The sequence below is a fragment of the Leptonychotes weddellii genome, chromosome 5 (assembly GCF_054177405.1).
Source record: "Leptonychotes weddellii isolate Sample4059 chromosome 5, ASM5417740v2, whole genome shotgun sequence".
Lineage (NCBI taxonomy): Eukaryota > Metazoa > Chordata > Mammalia > Carnivora > Phocidae > Leptonychotes > Leptonychotes weddellii.
In genome coordinates, this window is record NC_138373.1 from 35,280,302 (window position 1) to 35,286,509 (window position 6,208).

At 47.3% G+C, this 6,208-nt stretch overlaps 1 non-coding gene across 1 annotated transcript; it reads left to right on the plus strand.

The window, feature by feature from the left end:
- The first annotated feature begins 5,781 nt into the window (after positions 1-5,781).
- Positions 5,782-6,194, plus strand: LOC102739702 (uncharacterized). Its single transcript, XR_014145076.1, has 2 exons — positions 5,782-5,904; positions 5,982-6,194. It is a non-coding gene; the product is annotated as an uncharacterized LOC102739702 (transcript).
- Positions 6,195-6,208: the final 14 nt, after the last annotated feature.

The following is a 6,208-nucleotide window of genomic DNA, read 5'->3' on the forward strand; positions in this document are numbered from 1 at the left end:
CCAACCACAGGCTCCTTCCACACTCAAGGGGACTGTCGGTGCCAGGCGTGCCCAGAGAAGCCACCTGCCGCCGCCGGCCCCTCCCACTCTGTAATGCCCTCTCCCACACCATCCACTGAAGATCTGGGAGGTGTAGGCTGAGGCTGCCCAAAATCTGCTCAAGGTCTCTGCTGAATTCCACACAGAATTAAATTTAAAGAAACCACCACCCACATGAATGGCACCAACCCCCACAGCTCCCTCTGCAACCCGTGACCAGCTCAGCGGTCTGTCCCTGGACATTTTCCAGTAATGAGCTATCAGCTCCCCTGGACGGATGGAAGCCCTAGTTTTCATGCAGGATACTCTTTCCTTTCCTGCATTGGTAAGAAATAATAGCTATTCTTAAAATTCACTATCCACGCATTGGTAACAGAAGATAGCAGACTATCAGAACCTGGTTTTGCTCAAAAGTGGCTGTTGGGAGGCAAACCCAATTCTATTTAAGAGGATGAGACAGCAGGTTAGCTTTGCCAAGAACAAGAACTTGGAGAGAAGACACAAGACGTGAGAAATCAGATTAACTTCTTCTGTGAGGCAAAATATTCTACCAGTTTGCAGCTATAAAATTCCTACAAGCTTTACTAAAAGAAAAAAAGAAACCACACACATACCCAACACAGAGCCCCAAGGCCCAAAGCTGTTCCAGAACAGAAGTCTGTTGGAGCAAAAGCAAAATCACCCTTGAAATTAAAACAGGGAAGCTCACGGAAGCAACTGTGCATCCCTGTTTTCGTGAATATACACCCCTGGGTACCTACCAGCCAGGAACCAAGAGATAAATTTCAGAAAAGAACAGAGAGGTGAGGGGTGGGTGGTGGGGCGACAAGAGGCATCTAATTTTATCTGGCTTCTTTCCAACAATAAAATCTATTCCATCATTTTCTCTGGGTGAAAGCTCTTAATAAAAATGTAGTGTGACTGAAATTTGGAATTCTCCAGGGATTCTGCTGGGACGGGGTCTAACAGCTGCATGAAGCTCCCTCCAGCACAACCCGCCCTAAGAAAGGCCACGTGCAAAGGCTTTGGGCCGTAACGTGGCTCCTGGACCACTGTGTCCCTGAACACAAAGATGGGCTCGTGTTTACGCCTCCCAGCCTCCTCCTGTCCTGGGGAGATGGGGTGTCTCCTCCAAGCCTCCAGCTGGCAGCTCTTGGCCTGTAAGAACTCGCAAGAAGGACAGATGGAGAAAGGCAGGTGCTCAGCTGCGCCTCTCCAAGCCACATCCTCCTTCCCACCCCCGTTGATGCCCTCCCCTCCCCGCCCCTACTCAGTCAGGGCAACAAGTTTTACTCTTTCCTACTGTGCAACCATTGCCCTATCTAGTGTCAGACTTTCCCATCACCCCAAAATGAAACCCCATGCCTTTCAGTGGGCTCTCCCTGACCCCCTCCCCAGACCCTGGCAGCCACTGATCTTCTTTTCTCTCCGTGGATTTGCCTGTTCTGGGCATCTCCTGTAAGTGGACTCATACGATATGTGGCCCTTTGAGTTTGGATTATCTCACTGAGCATAATGTTCTCAAGGCTCATCCATGTTGTGGCATGTGTCGGAGCTTCATTCCTTTTTATGGGCAAATGAAATTCCACTGTGTGGACAGACCACATTTTGCTTATCCATCCATCTACAGACATTTCGGTTGTTTCTACCTTTTGGCTACTGTGACTAGACCTACTATGAACCCTACTATGAAAAAAAAACAAAACATCTTGTTTCGAGTCTGAAACACACCCAATGGGAAGACTTAGCACAGATGACAAGATGGCAGATTAATAACTTGCTATATGCAAAAAAAAAAAAAAATCTTGTTTGGTGTACAAGGATCTGTTCAAGCCCCTGTTTTCAATTCTCTTGGATGTGCACCTAGGAGTAGAATTCCAGGGTCAGGTGATAACCCGTTGAGGAGCTGCCAGACTGCTTCCCATGGTGGCTGTACCATCTTTCCTCCCCACCAGCAGTGTGTGAGCGTTCCAGCGTACCTACCTCCTCACCAGCACTTGTTGCTTTCCATTTTGTTTTGTTATAATCACCGTAGCGGGTGTCAAGTGGTATGATTTATATTGTGCTAGGCATCTTTTCAGGGTCCTGCTGCCCATCTGTATATTTTCTTTGGGGAAATGTCTGTTAAGCCCTTTATGCATTATTAAAGTGGATTGTTTTGTTTCTGCTTGTCTTTCTTGAGCCCCTGAATGTAGGGGGTTCTGGGCAGGGTTTGGGTGCAGGTGGGTTCCCTGACACTCGGTGTAAGGCTCTCGGGACCCTCCAGCACAGCCTGCCCTGGAGAACAACAGGCTGTGCTAGGCACAGCAGCCTTTGGTCAATGCTGGGAAACAAGCAGGAGGGACCATCTCAGTTTTTTGATGTTCTCCTGGGTATTCCATCAAAGGATGTTATCATACAGTTTATTTTTTCCAGGAAGAAATGGATCTCAATTATCATAGAACTTATATGAGCAATGGCCCAGAGGCCAGGTTGACATCTTGAGCCAGAGTAACATAAACTATCCAAACCATCCAAACGGAAGCCCACTGCAACCTGAAATCCCGGAGAAGTGTTTAAGACCAAACTTCATCCTCGTGCAAAGGGAAAAATGGTTTCTGCTTAAGACGGACAGCATGTAACGATACCAGATGTCACTCTTATGCTTAAAATAGTGACAAATACCAAACACAAAAGATGCCTTCTACCACTTCAAGGTTGTGCCACCAGTTCCCTGCACAGTGGGCTCCACGTTCCTTCAGTTCTCTGCCTACGATAGACCATTTGGATTCATTTCCACAAAAGCAGGGCCACATAACCCTCAACAGACACGCTCTCAGCACATGAGACTCTAAGAGCCATGTTGCAGCACTTTGCATTTTAAATTTCTGCCATTCTAAAGTGTCTGTCCCTGAAACACCAGCATGATTTAAATGGAGCTACCCAAAATAGAGAAACTATGTTTTTCTGTACCTACGTGAAAATATAGGTATGACCACTCACACCTGCAAGCTCCTCATGTTAAATACTCCCAGCCATGTGAGCACACGTCTGTCTAGCCAGGAAAGAGGGTTGGGGTGTGGCCTCCAGGCAGAGGTTCAAATGGCTGCTTCTACACAGCGTTGCCCCACTCCCAGTTCTCCTGAGGCTGGAAGCTCGGTGCAGCTGCCTGAGCTGCTGGTGTCTCTGCCGGCCCAGGCAATGAGGGGTTCCCAATTTTCTCTGAGCACCAAGGAGTTGACAAGTGTGGGATACAGTAGTGACATGTGGCAAATCCCCCTTTCATTTCTTACATGGGACATTGTGAACCCGATTTAAACCAAACATAAGAAAAAACTAAATGTGTGTGTGTGTGTGTGTGTGTGTGTGTTTTAAAATTTTCCAATATCCAATAGCCACCCAAGGCCATGATGAGCCACCCACCCTATAGAAGTGCACATCCTGGCCTGCTGCATGGGTCCCCACCTGCCTTCAGCTGGGGCCTCTTTTCTCACTCACCTTCACAACATGATGATGTCCGCCAAGGAGATGATGAGCAATATTGATCTTTCCACTCATTCTGCTGAGTTTTGTGAGCACAATGTCACACCTAAGGGGAAAAGAGGCAGATGGAGGGTGGAGGGGTCCTTGGTCCCAGCACCCACCCCCCACATGTCTTCCACTCCCATTCCTTCACTCCACCTGGATGTCTGGCCAAGTTTGGGAGCCTCTGTGAAGAAGGCTGCAGGAGTGCCTCTTACGTTCTGTGACAGGGGCCTGTCAATTAAACTGACAAGCAACAGATTAACAAAAGAAAAAAGTTTAGTTATGTGTACATGGGAGCCAAGAAAAGCAGTTGGACCAGAAGTTTCAATTAGATGTTTATATACCTAACTTAGTAAGAAAAAGGAAGAGGGGAAGAAAATCCTTTCTTTTTTTTTCAGATTTATTTATTTGGGGGGGCTAGAGGAAGAGGGAGAGGGACAAGCAGACTCCCCACTGAGTGTGGAGCCCAACACAAGGCTCAATCTCACAACCCTGAGATCAGGACCTGAGCCGAAATCAAGAGTTGGATGCTTAACGGACTGAGCCACTCAGGCACCCCAAGAGAAATCATCCTTTTTAAAGAAAGAACAGGTCGCCTGGGTGGCTCAGTTAGTTAAGCGTCTGCCTCTGGCTCAGGTCATGATCCCGGGGTCCTGGGATTGAGTCCCACATCAGGCTCCTTGATCAAGAGGGAGCCTGCTTCTCCTGCCGCTTGCCGCTCCCCCTGCTTGTGCTCTTCTTCTCTCTCTCCCTCTCTGACAAACAAATAAAATCTTTTAAGAAAAAAAGAACAAATAGGTTTCTTTAGGAAAGACACATGTGTTTCAGGAAAATAACTGAGATATAAGGAAGTTTGTGGTAACAGTTGTCTATACAGGTATAAGCAGCCTTTTTGTCTCTTTTAGGGCCATAAAATTCCCCCGGAGAAGGGATTTAGGATAGGTTTTATTTGTGGTATCCCCTTTGGGAGTAGACCCACCCTAAAGAAGGAATTTATGGCAGCCTTATTTCCCAGAAGTTGCTTCTTATGCTCAGATAAGGAAAGCTCCAACAAGGATTACTTCTGCATCTGAGGATTCTCAATTGTCTCCAGCTCAAAATAATCCTCATGCCAAAGTGGTATATTTTGGAGTGGCATATCCTAGTCCCCTTCAAATCCTTTAACCATGATGCAATCACCCCATCACCCAGCTGTAACCAAGTCCTCCTGAGCCAATGGGAGTCACTGTTGTGTGAACTCCATCTGTTCTTTCCTCTAAGACCAGACCCAGATCTTTTAAGAGCCACTCAATCTCAGGGCGCCTGGGTGGCTCAGTCGTTAAGCGTCTGCCTTCGGCTCAGGTCATGGTCCCAGGGTCCTGGGATCGAGCCCCGCATCGGGCTCCCCGCTTGGCGGGAAGCCTGCCTCTCCCCCCTCCACTCCCCCTGCCTGTGCTCCTCTCTCGCTGTGTCTCTCTCTGTCAAATAAATAAATAAAATCTTTAAAAAAAAAAAAAAAGAGCCACTCAATCTCCCAAGTGAGCATGTTTAGAAGACCAAGTGAAGAGAAGGGTGTGGCCCCCAGGGCAGCAGAGGAGAGGGACTATATTGGGTCCTGACTCCAGGAAGCCACTGACAGAGCTTAGGAAGGGGGAGGGGTGTATATGTCAAAGCCTGCCTGTTGCCCTGGCCAGGCCACACGGTCCAGGTTTCCTAAGTAAGTAAAAGTCAGAAGAACATCCTCTGATGGAAACCATTCAGCTAAAGGCTTTCTGGAGCCCTGGCCACACGGATGATACTGAGGAGCTTCAGAAGCATTCCGCTTATGCCTGCTGCCCTGCTCCTTCACCTCCAGCACCCACCTCACCATGGTTTACTCTTTCAGCAAGACTATGATTGTGTTTGGGCACCTAATAAATTACTATGACAATAACAAAGGTCAAAGTGTCTGTCCCAACACATCAGAGTTCCTTCTACTTGGAATGAGATGAATGAATTCTCCTTCCCTTCCAAAAATAAAAACAAAAACAGGCACAAGTGTTCTTAACTTCCTTCAAAAGACATGTGCTTGGAAATGTCTGCAACCCAAAGATTCTGTCAATTCAAAATGCACTGGGGCACTGAAAAGGACCAAGCAGCGGGTCTTTTCATAATTCACGTCATCGTTTAATTTACTGAAGTGTGCACACATCTTGTTGGTTTGTAAGTAGAGCCCACTACTGTATTCCTTATACGTGTTTCTTTAATTTAAGAAAAATGACTCCTCCTCTTCCCCTAAGCGGCCTGAGGTGACCTCTGAAAATGGTTCGCTATTCGCTTGACCCAGAAAACCCTACGAAATCATGTAAATCAAGAGGTTCAAATCTTCGTGTTCACTTTAAGGTATGGGAACCAACTTTTACGTTCTAAGAGTTGTGTCACGTGTTCCGGTGAATTTCCCGCCCCCCCATTCTGAAAAGAACACACGTGAAACTGCCCAGGCCATCAAGGGTATGCATATCCGAAAAGCCACCAAGTATCTGAAAGACGTCACTTTACAGAAGCAGTGTGTGCCATTCTGTCGCTACAATGGTGGAGTTGGTAGGTGTGCCCAGGCCAAACAGTGGGGCTGGACACAGGGTCGGTGGCCCAAGAAGAGTGCTGAATTTTTACTGCACATGCTTAAAAATGCAGAGAGTAATGCTGA